The sequence below is a fragment of the Vipera berus genome, assembly GCF_964194415.1.
Source record: "Vipera berus genome assembly, chromosome: 2".
Taxonomy (NCBI): domain Eukaryota; kingdom Metazoa; phylum Chordata; class Lepidosauria; order Squamata; family Viperidae; genus Vipera; species Vipera berus.
Genome location: NC_138203.1, coordinates 249,946,555 through 249,961,069, shown reverse-complemented (window position 1 = coordinate 249,961,069; position 14,515 = coordinate 249,946,555). Strand labels below are relative to the sequence as shown.

The 14,515-nt window shown below is 41.2% G+C and overlaps 1 long non-coding RNA gene across 1 annotated transcript in view; it reads right to left on the bottom strand.

Moving 5' to 3' along the window:
* Positions 1 to 5,113: 5,113 nt before the first annotated feature.
* LOC308661418 overlaps positions 5,114 to 14,515 on the bottom strand; it is a 17,800-nt gene continuing 8,398 nt past the window's right edge. The window contains exon 3 of the long non-coding RNA XR_014024946.1: positions 5,114 to 5,227. This is a non-coding gene — a long non-coding RNA (uncharacterized lncRNA). The remainder of the gene's footprint in view (positions 5,228 to 14,515) is intronic.

The following is a 14,515-nucleotide window of genomic DNA, read 5'->3' as shown; positions in this document are numbered from 1 at the left end:
AGAGTTGGCCAACTCTTTAGCCTTCCTTCAGCGGCAGTATATTTACATTTGTGCAGTGCTTTTAAGCGTAGTGTATTTTATTGCTCATCCACTAACCAACAATATCACAACTAGTAGAATTTATTCCTGCATATAGTTTTCAGCTTTGCTTCACCTGAACCAGCAGAGTCATTTTGGCACTTTTGGCAGCCAGCTCACTCTGGCATATTAGTACCCTGGTGGTGGGAAATTGATTTTTAAAGGCAGAGATGGCGAAGGATAACTGTAAAAGAAACCATTTGAATTTGGGCAATCAGTCCACATTTGGGGAGCTTTTTGGCTAAGATTTCTTATTACTTCCGGTGTCCTGCTGCTTTAGGATCAATAGCTGTACACACTTCCTGAGGGAGTTGTAGTACAAAGCATTTAAGAGCCGCTCCCCCCCCCCGCTCGCTGTCTCTTTCTGATCTGAGATAAAGAAAAGATAAGTTTGATATAGATACATATGGTATGACAAATGGTGTAGATCTGATGAAAAAGCATCAACGTGCTTGAGTCAGTATGTGATACTGTGCTATGCCACTGAGAAATGCACAAAATGCACCAACTTATTCCACCTCTAATGATGGGGGGGTGAGGTGTTACCCCCCGTTGATAGGGCTCGCAACCTGGGCGTCCTCCTGGACTCACGGCTCAATTTTGAAGACCACATAGGAGCCGTGACAAGGGGGGCTTTTGCACAGGTTCGCCTGGTGCGCCAGTTGCGTCCCTATCTGGACCGAGACGCCCTACGCACAGTTACTCATGCGCTTGTTACCTCCCGTCTGGACTACTGTAACGCTCTCTACATGGGGCTGCCCTTGAAGACCACTCGGAGGCTTCAACTGGTGCAGAATGCGGCCGCGCGAGTTGTAATGGGGGTCTCCCGATACTCCCATGTAACACCTCTACTCCGCGAGCTGCATTGGCTTCCGGTTGCACTCCGGGTGAAATTCAAGGTGCTGGTTATTACCTATAAAGCCCTACATGGCCTGGGTCCGGGCTATTTGAGGGAACACCTGCTGCCGGCATCAAACGCCCTTCGCCCAGTGCGCTCCCACAGGGAGGGTCTGCTCAGGGTGCCGCCGGTGAGAGATTGCCGGCGGGTGACACCCAGGGATAGGGCCTTCTCAGTGGGAGCGCCTGCCCTCTGGAACCAGCTGCCGGTGGAGCTGAGGACTGCCCCCGACCTCCGATCATTCCGCCGGGGCCTGAAGACCTGGCTCTTTGAGCTCTCGGGCCCAGGCTGAGGAGAAATTTTTAATTGGGGTTTTAAGTATACAAGGTCAATTTAATATTTTTTAATTTGGTTTTTTTTTAACTTTTGTATGGTGGATTTTTTAATTTCCTGTAAACCGCCCTGAGTCCTCAGGGAATAGGGCGGTATATAAATGTAACTAAATAAATAAATAAATAAATAAAATTGCTCTTAAAGCTTATATGCTGGGTTTTGCCTAGCAGCCTTTGTTTCTCCTGAAGGCCGCTGGATGAAGTGGAGTCTTACTCAATCTCAGGAGGAGGAGGAGGAGGAGGAGGAGGAGGAGGAGGAGGAGGAGGAGGAGGAGGAGGAGTTGCATCTGAGAGTCCTTGCCGAAGTTCAGTGAGATTGCTTTGGAAAGAGCTTAGATTTAGCTCTGTTTCGTGGGGTTCTGCCCTTTTTCCTCACTGACCTTGAATCACTACAGGCAGTGTATAACTGCTCCAGCCAGATGTCTAGGGATAGTCCATTCAGAAGTACAAGCTGCTAGTTGATGATGGAAATAATAGGGACCTGTCTCCTGAGATATGGTTGGGGTCAGCTGCCAGCTTTTGCAGTGAGGTGAGAGGTCAGGTGAAGCATCTCTAGTGCCATAAAAAGTCACTTAATTGCTCTTTAGAAATTGCTCTTCCTTAAAAAATGGATATTAAAAGGGAGATCAACAAACAGATGATTTTGTGACTAAAACATTATTAGTTTGGCTGTCTCACAGCTGATAAATTTCATTCTCAGCAACATCACCCTGGTTCCAAAAGAATAAGCTGTTCACAGGGGATTCATTTCAAAAGACTTCAAGCATTTTAGGCTACTTTTTATTTTTCTAGTGAAAGACACAAATAATGGTATCTTTTTGAAAGGATTAAATGTTTCTAGCCACGAGCCAATATTTGCAACCTCGTGGCATTATTTTTTTTATTTGAGGGCAGGGTGGTCTTTTTTCCTAAGCCAGCTTTTAAGGATCATACCTTTGTGTCCTACATTCATTAATGCAAGGGTGGGTGGGTGGGAAATCTTCACTTCTTCATCTGCACTGGCTGCAAAGCCAAACAAACACCTAGACATATTTCTCTGGTTTAAATGCAAAGAATCAGAAGTGGAATATAGAAATAATGACCCTTATTTAGTTAAAGAAGATAGGAAGAAAGCATTTATTTATATCTATTCAGTAAGTGATGCTAACATATAGCATCAATGAGACTTAATTTAATTTGATTTAATTCCAATATCTCAGGGGCTGCCACAAAGAAGAGGGAGTCAAGCTATTCTCCAAAGCGCCCAAAGGCAGGACAAGAAGCAACGGATGGAAACTAATCAAGGAGAGAAGCAACCTAGAACTAAGGAGAAACTTCCGGACAGTGAGAACAATTAACCAGTGGAACAACCTGCCTCCAGAAGCGGTGAATGCTCCAACACTGGAAGTTTTTAAGAAGAGACTGGACAGCCATTTGTCTGAAATGGTATAGGGTTTCTTGCCTGAGCAGGGGGTTGGATTAGATGACCTCCAAGGTCCCTTCCAACTTTATATTATTATTATTATTATTATTATTATTATTATTATTATTATTATTATTATTATTATTATTATTATTATTATTATTATTATTATTATATTTGGTTTAATTAACCAAAGCACTTATGTCTTATTTATTAAGATTTCATAAATAGTATCTTCTAACCTTAGCTACAAAAGGAATTGAGAGTATGATAACAGCCTCCAATGTTGCAGCTTCCCTCCATGTCAAAATCCACATAATTAGGTGGGTTCCTGGTTTATACAAAGCAATAATATGACTTGTCTAATTTTGTCTTTGTTAGACCAGTAATGGTTAAATGCTTACACAACATGGTTGATGACTTAGTGCATTGTGTGAACCTAGTCAATTACACTTTATTCATTAAAATAAGGTTTTCTGTAATATATAAATGAGTCACTGGAATAATGCTAGTTTAGGTAGGAACTGTGGCATGTACACTTCCCATAAAATCTGTACCTTCATCAATTAGACAAGTTGTTTTACTGAAGCCTTCAAACCTGCCTATGACTCATCTGTGTTGGTGCTTTTACTGTATTTGCCTAAAATACTGTATGTAGCTCAGGGGTTGCATTTTGCTTGTGAATAACTAAGGTTTTGAATGTTGTTGTTCACTTGTCTCTAGGAATAATTGGATTTATTTATTATAACATTTCTATATCTTTGATTCCACCTAAACTCTCAGTGGTTGCAAATCTCTACATCAAATGTGTAAAAAAAAAGATTTAATATAATTAAAATATATCCATTCTCTTAGCATCCCGATCCTCAAAATATTGAAAAAGCTGTTTCCCCTGTTCTCCTAAACACCATCATGGTGGATGCTAATTAAAAATAAAAAATACGATCTCCTGCATCTGTTTCCCTGAACTTCACATAAAGGGACAGAAGCTGATGTTCTTTATACTTAACACATCATAGCAAAGATGTCTTCAGTCAGAGAAGGCAGGTATTTACCTATGTACAGTTGTTATTTCTTGATCAGTTACTTCAAATGTTTCTCTCTCTGGTTGCTACTTTTGTGTCTAAAACAGGAGTCCCCAACCCCCGGTCCATGGACTGGTACTGGACCGCAACATGCCAGCAACCAGTCCACACAAACAACCAAAGCCCCATCCATGGAATGTGGGCAGCACACAAAACCACACCCCCTCCGATCCGCGGAAAAACCTCTTTCCATGTAACTGGTCCCTGGTGCCCCAAAAGTTGGGGGCCTCTGGCCTAAAGGGAGGCAGGGGAGTGTTTTGTGCTATTTCTTGGTGGTTTGTAAAGTTAGTAACAACAAAGTTTTTGTGATTGTTTTGCCACTTTCTCAATATTGTTTGGACCATAAAAAAGGCTGAGCACCAAAGAATTGAGGCCTTTGAACTATGGTGCTGGAGAAGACTCCTGCGAGTCCCTTGGACTGCAAGGCGATCAAACCGGTCAGTCCTAGAGGAGATCAACCCTGACTGCTCTTTAGAAGGCCAGATCCTGAAGCTAAAACTCAAATACTTTGGCCACCTAATGAGATGGAAGGACTCACTGGAGAAGAGCCTAATGCTGGAAAAGGTTGAGGGCAATAGAAGAAGGGGACGACAGAGAATGAGGTGGCTGGATAGAGTCACTGAAGCAGTAGGCATGAGCTTAAATGGACTCCAGAGGATGGTAGAGGACAGGAAGGCCTGGAGGAACATTGTCCATAGGGTTGCGATGGGTTGGACACGACTTCGCAGCTAACAACAACAACAATATTCTAAGGCAGTTTCTTGATGAAATCTCATGCCTTCTCCTTCCCAGATGGCAAAAAATTCCCTTTTGCTATAGCTAAACACAAATCAGTATGAATGATTATGTGGTCTCTATATAAATTATCATATCTTAGCCCAAACATTGTATTTTACCACAATACTTACTAAGATAAGGTTTCACATATTCTGCTAAGCAAAGAAAACAATATTTTGACTTGGATCAATAGGCTCCAGAATACTGTTCCTGTGCTATTTCTGTTCTGGGTAGTGCATAAAAAATGGCCATGATTTCATGGAGGCTAATCATTATGTACACCCCCAATACATGGGACAGCAAATAAGACCTCTAGAAAAAAATACTAAGAGCACATTTATCATAGTATTTGATTTTTGCATTGAGTTTTTGATGGGGCAGAAATTTCTATTTATAAATAACCAACCTATTTCATAGAAAAGACCATTATGTAAAGTCATCAGTGCGCTACAAGAAAGCAGATTATGGAGACAAATCCTTCCATTAATTCTCCTCACAGTTCACAATGAATGTAGCTTTATCATAATTCTTCAAAACAAAACATGGGAAAGCATTTAAAAATATGACCTCCATCTTCTCCAACCAGTGGTGGCACAATCTGTTATCACCTTCCTTTCCAGATCCTGTTACTGTATTGCAGTTGATTGAACTGTGCCTGAAATGAAAGAAGTTTGTGAAACTAAGGAAATACTTTTCTGAAAAACTTTGGAGAAAGCAAAAACATTTTTTAAAAAGAAATAAATATATTCAGCTCTCATTTTTTAAAATTAAGGTTTATCATAAGGTAACTTTATGTATTTTAAAGAGGTGAGCAGGGAATATGTTATCTGTAGGATCTTCACTGAAGGATTCAAGATCCACACAGATACTGTAACATAGCAGGTAATATATGCTGGCTAGCAACATCCAGCTTCTGGTTTTATAACAGGAGGTAGAAACTAGGTCTGGAAAGTGGGCTCTAATTAATTAATAATTAATTAATAATGTAATAAATGTCTGAACACACTATAAGGGGCACACAAGGCTGGCACAGCCATCATGGTACACATATTTTTTCTACACAAAATAATTGAGTGTGGTCCCTTAGTAAGGAGTAAGTCCATAGTAAATCCTGTTCCTTAGAATAGCATTCAAGAAATTTTCTGGGGCAGCAGCGGGTAACTTTGCATGCTATAAGAAGTGGGGTGAGAAGAAAAAAGTACTCATCTGTGTAAGTTTCTGTGATATCACCAGTGCTTTTTTTGTAAAAGAAAAAGGTGCCGGAACTCACACATGTCATACAACCTGCCTTGCCTACCCTACAAGGTTCCATCCAAAAAAGGTGCCGGAACTCCGTTCTGAGCGTTCTATGACAAAAAAAGCCCTGGATATCACAACCCTCATCTTTGACTCTTAGCAGGATTCTACTTCTTCTCCTCCTTCCCTTTATATGCCAGTAATGGCATATAACTTGTGGGTCTTTATCTGTCACACAAACAAGAATTGGGAATCAGAGGAGAATGCTAGGTGAAGTTAGCAATAGCAATAGCAATAGCACTTAGATTTATATACTACTCCATAGTGCTTTATAGCCCTCTCTGAGTAGTTTACAGAGTCAGCATATTGCCCCCAACAATCTGAGTCCTCATTTTTACAACCTCGGAAGGACAGAAGTCTGAGTCAACATCAATCTCACTTTACTGACCTTGGAAGGGTGGAAGGATGAGTCAACATCAAGCCTTGTCAAGATCAAACTCTAGGCTGTAGGCAGAGTTAGCCTGCAATATTGCATTCTAACCACTGCACCACCATTAGGTAGTCCAGACATGTCAAACACAAGGCCCGGGGGCCGGATGCGGCCCGCAAAGTGGTTTCATGTGGCCCACGAAGCCATCCTGGAAACAGTGAGGGAACAGCCCCCACTGCCTTGGCCCTGGCCCAGAGACCCTCCTTCTGCCAGAGACCCTCAGATCTGTCCCACTCCTGCCCAGGCCCCCATAGGCACCCTTGATGCGAACGATGTAGAGCTGGCCACACCCACCCAGTAGGCCCCACCCACCCTGGCCATACCCACCCGGCCCCCTGAGGGCAACTGCAATACTGATGCAGCCCTCAATGAAATTGAGTTTGACACCCCTGAGGTAGTCCTTTAGTTCTGGTGGAATCAGTGGCTAGAGTAGAGGGGGTCTAGTTTGGAATTGCTCCATGGGAGAAAGCAGCAGCAGCAGCCAGACTATTGAGGCCTTTATTTGCCTGTTCCCAAAAAAATGCAGTTAGGCAACTTTCTTGTAAATAGATGTTCAACAATAAAGAAACTACTTTGGCCTATATACTCTACATGGAGTTTTTCTGATTCCTTGCTCTTCCACCAATCCAGATTAGTGATGGCACCAGGAACTTCCATCGGCTGCACCGTAGCAGAAAGATGGCAACAAGGGGGCCAATTCTAGTGATTTCTGGGAAAGGAACTGGAGTTCTCCAACCTTTCTTCCTGGGGCCCCAGCCTTACATGCCAAGAAACCTGGAGTTCCATCTGCCAGGTGTGAAAAGTCTGGGACAAAAAGGAAGTCTTAGCTCCTCTCTCTGGCATGGATTTTCTTTTTGTTCCATTTGTATCCCCTCAGAATGAGAGCAATTTTCCTAACACGAGTTATAAAAGAGTCCTATTTAGGACATGTTCCAGACTGAAAACCATGAAACTCAATTTCAGTTCAGGCTCATAACAGTTTTTTTCTGCTCCCTCGGAATTTTCACAGGTTGAATCAATTTTTCATATTCAGAAGGGATTGAACAATCTAGACTTTGCCCTAATGGGATGTAAATGTGACTCCTTCTTTGTATGAAACATTTCAAATTATTTAATGGCACAAACCAATATGCTTTCTATGCTATGTATCTGTACAACAACATGAGGGAAATTAAATCAGCAATATATTTTTGCTGCTAGAAAAATCAGGTATAGTAGCTACAAATGAAGCTATTCTACTTATGTATTTTGCATGCTGCAAAAAGTTTATCAAAAAGAGTGGAAATAAAATATGAGCCCTGTTGTAAGCCATATAGAATTTGGGCAGCTTTTATTTTTCTTTCTGTCCATAGATGTACATTAACCTTGATTTTTACTCTGTTTTACTTCTCTAATAGGCAATCTTATCTGTGCTGTGGTGGCACAGTAGTTAGAATGCAGCATTGTAGGCTAATTCTGCTGACTGCCGACTGCAAGCAGTTCGATTCTGATTGGCTCAAGGTTGGCTCAACCTTCCATCTTTCCGAGGTCAGTAAAATGAGGACCGAGATTGTTGGGGGCAATAGGCTGACTCTGTAATCTGCTTAGAGAGGGCTATAAAGCATAATGAAGAGGTGTATAAGTCTAAGTACTATTGCTATCTTATCTTTATGGGATTCAGCATAACTATACAGAATGAATAGCTTTATATCCTATTATAAGCTGAAGTAACTATTGTATCTTTAGTTATTCATTCTGGTTTTACAGCCATGACTCTGCAAGTAAAATACATTTGTTGACTGAGTTGTCTTTTCAGTTTTTTGTTTCCTTCCTCTTCCTCTTTCCTTCCTTCCCTTTCCACCCAAACAGTTGGTCAGATGTTCACAGGAAAACCATCCATCGACTGTGACAGCTAAGCAGGAATCTGAACCCATCCTCCCGACTTCTCATTCAACACTTGAATCATACAAAAGAGTGGCTCTAAGTATTGTTTTGAATTGAACATTAAAAAAGATAAGAGATGGTGAAAAGGCTAAATCTAATAAGTCCCTTAGCAGTTTTCTGGAACACAACCCCCAAAGCATCAATTTAACTGGATCTGGGGGCTTTCAGTCTAAACACAGAAACCCTCTGTGTAGCAGACACATTCCCTGTGTTTGGCTTGGCTTGGCTTGGCTTCCTTTGTTCTCATCAGCTGATGGAAAACGTAGACATGGGAGGAGGCAAGCCATTGATAAAAGATGGGAGCAGGCCCACTCCAGCTAGTGGAAGCTGTTCAATAAGCACTGATTTCTGCTTGGTGAAATTATGTGCCGGAGAGGGAGGGGGAAATGTCTTCCCAACTGCATTAAGTGCTGCTCAGCCAGCTCAGCTTGGATTTCTTAGCCTGCTATTGAACCATGATGGCTTAGTGTAATATACAAACAGACACATGGATTTGCTTGTGGCTTATGTGATCTTCTACGAAAAGAATCAAGATAGGTATCGTGGCTTTCCCCCCCCCCCAGATATAAAACCACAATTTGAACTCAAGGCTTGTTGGCTTACTATCTGCAACTGTAGCTGACTATGAATGCAAATGAGGACAAGCCATTTGCTTGTGGCTTTCTTCCATAGTCCTGGTCTGGTTTTATGTCTTACCCTCAAGTTAATATGCAAAATAAAGCATTTTTTTCCAAGTGTGAGGACCAGTTGTAAGTCACTTTTTTCAGCACTATCGTAACTTTGAATGGGCATTAAATGAATGATTTTGAGTCAAAGACCATCTGCATTGATGCATCCTAAGAATGCAGCCTGTATTGAGAATACTGTGTTTACTCTCAAATGCTGATTGATTCACATGGTTTGGTCCATGGTACGCAGAACCATTTTCCTTCCCCAGACAGATCTGATAAGAATATGGGAGTAGGAAGCAATAAAGGCCATCCCCGAATGAAGGGGTGGTATGCCTCCATTTTCTTAGCATAAACAAAAACAATAAGAAGAAGAGAAACAAAGGGATATGGAATGCAGGCAAAAATTTGGTCAGTCACCACAATCCAGAAATAGAAATCCATAGTAAAGATTTATGGTGGAAGTGCTGGTTAGGCATCCCTTGGATGTGAAGCAGCTGCTATATTGGAGAAAGGTGGCTTATAGTCAACCATCAAAGACTAAATTGTTCCTGTCAGTTAGACTGCTTTTGGATTCAGTGTAATGAGTAATTACTTGTACTACTATAAAATACAGGGGAAACTAGCCCCTTAGCAATTATTCCACAGTAAGTGTGAATACTCAAGTGCTTTCTTGACAGATGTAACTTCAGGGTTTAGGAGTACCTGTAAGATTTAATTGCCAGCATATTGGAAACAGGCACTTCTGTGTTGGAACGAACTGTCTGTTTACAGAAAACAGAAGACTTAAAAGAAAAATCTCAGAGCTGCATTGCCTCTTTTATAGTAGCATTGTAATTGTATTACACTATTTGGATGATTTCAAAAACATTGGGAGATGTTTGCCTGCAGTCACGTTCTTTCTTCCCTGAGGCACCAAATCACAAAAGCAAACTGGGCTATTGTACTATCCTTGAGTGGGGGAACTAGTCTTCCGAAGGCCACATCATGTGTTAAACTGAATTACTGTAGCCATATTTATAAATCATATTGGAGAACAGACATATATCTGAATATAATGAAATAAGTGAAATAAGTTCAAACAATCACATGCATTGTCCTCTTCAGAAGGTTTATATGAACTCTGAATTTAAAGCAAAGATTCACGGAAATTTAAACTTGTCCTGTTCCCACAGTGGCTGGGACTATTATAACGCATTTTTATCTGGTTTGGGGAGACGAAAATGAACTATCCAAACAGTGTCATAGCTTAATGGTGCAATTTTTAATGCCTTTTTGTTTTTCCCAGTTTGCTGTGCTGAATTCTGTAAGACTTGCCTCTTTGCCTCTTCACGCTTTACAGAGATGAAAACATCTTCATCCACTGAAGAGTAATTGCAGTTAATCTGTATATGTTTTTTAAAAAATCTTTCCAAGCTACCAGAATATTGGAAATAAATTATTTAGAGGGGATCCATCAACAGAATAAGTACCCAAACACTGAAACAAATAAAAACGGTGTAAGAGAAGAAGCCAACAAATTCAATTCTAAAAATGGCTTGGATTCAAGTGGGTGCTATAGAGAAGGAAAAAAATCAATTAAATATCAATAATGCATGCAGTATCATTACATAATCTTATATTTTATTAAAATGCATTGCATTAAATTTGAGGTTGATCCTTTGCTTGGACTGTACAGTTTATCCATTTTAATCTTTATACTAGATCATCCTGGTCTTTTTGGAAGTACAAATTAAAATTTCCTACATGGCTGTGAGGGAAAGAGTTGTCTCTATATTATTGCCAGTGGAGAAAAATCGTTCCCCAAAAAAATTCCTCCTAGTGTATCTCTGTGGGAGAGCCAAAAGGTAGTGAATCAAATTGTTACCATTTCCTCTGTTCTAAGACCTCCTCTTTCTTCCTTCCTAGCTATGTGACTGGATTACAGCTATTATGAAGAAATTGGAAAGATTTCCAAAGTCATGTTCTTTATGGCCTGTGTACCTTAGCCTTTTTAATAATACAACTTCAATATTGTGACTAACACATGGCTTGCCAACAGGCTTCCAAGTACAATACAAAATGCTGGCTTTAACCTATAAACTCCTTCATTGCTTAGTCCCTGGGTAAGCTTAGGACCAGCTTCTTCAAATACAGCCAGTTTGTGCAGTGAACCTTTCCTAAATTGGGAGGTTGAGGGTTCCCCTTATGTGAGTTCAGAGAAAGGGTAGGATGCCATGTTTCTCACTCTTTGCTCCATTCCTTTGAAAGAGTCTGCCCCATAGGTTTACAGAATAATAGTTGGAAAGGATCCTGGAGGATCTTCTAGTCCAGGGGTAGGCAACCTTGGCTCTTTTATGACTCGTGGACTTCAACTCCCAGAATTCCTGAGCCAGCATGGCTGGCTAAGGAATTCTGGGAGTTGAAGTCCACGAGTCATAAAAGAGCCAAGGTTGCCTACCAAGGAGGAGACTCTATATCATTTTCTACAAAGGGCTGTCCAATCTCTTCTTAAAAACGCCAGTGATGAAGCACCCACAACTTCTGAAGGCAAGCAGTTCCACTGATTAATTGTTCTCACTGTCATCAAAATTCTCCTTAGTTCTAGGTTGGTTCACTCCTTGATTAGTTTCCATTGATTGCTTCTTGTCCTGCCTTCAGGTGCTTTGACCCCCTCTTCTTTGTGGCAGCCCCTCAAATCACCCCTAGTCCTTTTCATTAGACTAGAAATAGAGAAAACAGTCCCCCCCCAAATGCTCCTAGGATTCAGATTCCAAGAAATGGAGATTTGGATACCAAGAGACCAGTGATGTATATATTTAAAATATTGTTTTGTAGCTTTGAAGTGAATCCCCCACCTTAGTGTATCTCAGCTCAGAATATTGCTGACTCTCCCATGTTAAGCCCCCTTCCTTTCTGCTTTTAGGTCATGTATTGGAGTAGAGCTACTTTTAAGGAATTGGGGGGGAAACTGGGAATATGTAAAGAATAAAGGAGATGACCTTGAGAGAAATATGTATGAATCTTTCTCTAAGCAAAGAGGACCGGGAAATAGGATAATATTTGAAAACAGCTCAGACACATCTGTAATTCACTGAACTATAAGAAGGAGAAGGGAGGCTGGCAAGATTCTGTTATGGATAGTCCTTGATTTATGACCACAGCAATTTCCATTGCTAAGCAAGACAGTTGTTAACTGAGTTTTGCTCCATTATACAACCTCTTTTGCCACGGTTATTAAGGGAATTGCTGTGGTTGCTAAGTTACTAAGACTGTTGCTAAGTGAATCTGGCTTCCCCATTGACTTTGCTTGTCAGAAGGTCGCAAAAGGCAATCACATGTCCCTGGGACACTGCAACTGTCACAAATGCATGCCAGTTGCCAAGCATCCGAATTTTGATCTTGTGACTATGGGGATGTTGCAACAGTCATAAGTATGAAAAGTCACTTTTTAGTGCCATTGTAAGTTTGAATGATCACTAAACAAATGGTTGTAGGTTGAGGACTACTTGTATTATAACTAATATCAATAAAATGTAGTTCAAGTCTTCCTGTGGAGTTGATTTTGTGATCTGGTCTATGTAGATCTGGTCTGACAGATGTTGCATGCTTTTCTGATTTGTTTATTATTGTCCTGTTCATCATTTGGTCAACTATAAGGAGAGAGTAATGCGGGGAGTGAACAGGGCTACCCCACTCTTAATCCCATGTCTTCCTCTGTGCAGCCTCAGACATTAAATCAGAAGATCTGACAGAGTTGCACTTATATTCATTTGGATGCTAGTACAGTATGTCTGTCGGGGCAATATGTCAACTTGCTTTATTCAACTCCTAGATATATGATCATTCCCAGTTATGTGCATTTAAAGCAACAGTTCTCTGTGTCTAATAATGTTCTATCATAAAAAGGTAAAGGTAAAGGTTCCCTTGCACATGCGTGCCAGTCGTTTCCGACTCTAGGGGCTGGTGCTCATCTCCGTTTCAAAGCCGAAGAGCCAGCGCTTGTCCGAGGACATCTCCATGGTCATGTGGCCGGCATGACTAGACGCCAAAGGCGCACGGAACGCTGTTACCTTCCCACCGTAGTGGTCCCTATTTTTCTACTTGCATTTTTACGTGCTTTTGAACTGCTAGGTTGGCAGAAGCTGGGACGAGTAACAGGCGCTCACTCTGTTACGCGGCACTTGGGATTCGACCCGCCAAACTGCTGACCTTCTGATCGACAAGCTCAGCGTCCTAACCCACTGAGCCACCACGTCCCTTATATGTTCTGTCATACGTCACTTTAAAAATGTAATTTGGTGGCAACTTTGGGATAGATTGTGGGGCTACAATATCTGTAACGCTTTCAGGAAACAAGTGGGGTCTGGGGTTTCAGGTTGCATGCTCTTTGCTTTAAGCAAACACCCACTGATTTAAAATGTTATGATTAAACAATAGCAACAAAAAGAAATTAGTGTCTTCACACCACATTTTCCCAGGTTGGGAAACAAGAAATAATACAACTTTGATTTTCAAAGTTCTCAAGTGTCTAACTCGGAAAATTTCTCTTATGACTTTGTGAGAAGGGATTGTTTGTTGTGAAAGTCTCATTTCTAAAGGAGTAAGATGAAAAAGTATCTGCAGGAGAAGGATGCAGAAAATCCATCAGTTCAGCTGACTGCTTCCCATATGTTCCACGGAAGTCAGTCACTGTGTCAGATATTCATTGATTTGCGGGCTAAATATCTTTTTCATTTCTGAACAACTTCAATTTTCTCTGTGACTGAGGGAGTAGTTTATGAGGAAATAGGACCTGGAGGATGGACAGATGGAGAAAAATCTCTTCTCCTCACACAGCTGATGGCTGTAATCTTTCATCCCCTGAAAGCAGATTCAGCCTGCTGGCGTTCAACTCTTTCTCCTCAAATAGTCTACTCATAGCTGAAAGGTGCATGGGTGTAAATGGCCCCAGTGATTTATTTAGAATGCTTTCAGAAAGGCTGCAGTCATCCCAGCTCTGACTGACACTGGCTTGGCTTACAGTGCAAAACAATCCCTCATAAGGTGCTGGGCTTCGTTTTTTGTCACTGAGGAACTGACTTAGCTCAGCCATACAGGAAGCATCGGGCTGACCTGATCTTCTCATAGCTTTGGAAGAATATGACTTGTGAGAGTGCTGGCATCAACCCTTCTGAAGTAAATCTCATTCCTGTCTCATGCGCTAATCCCTTAGCATCTTGCCTGGGATGCTAGGAACTCAAGTTCACCCAGTATTTCATACCCTTCTTTAAAATATGTTTTTAAAAGCTAAAATTATAATGAATTTTGTTAGTACAAAGATAGCTTGATTGATCTCTCCCACTTTCTACCTATCAAGAGGCCTCTACATCTTACAAATTTAATTGCTAAATCTATACGTCCAAAAATCAGATCCAATAAATATTTTCTTGCTTCTTTGCCCAACAACTGAGAAAGCCTCAAACCTGTACCTGACAAGAACCAACATGCATGTCCTAGAGAATTTCATTCAGAATATGGAAGTCACCAGATAGAGAGGTTTGATATAGGTATCCATCCATTACATCCTCCTCTCCTCTCCTCTCCTCTCCTCTCCCTCCCTCTCTCCTCTCCTCTCCTCTCCTCTCACTCTTCCTCTCTCTCCTCT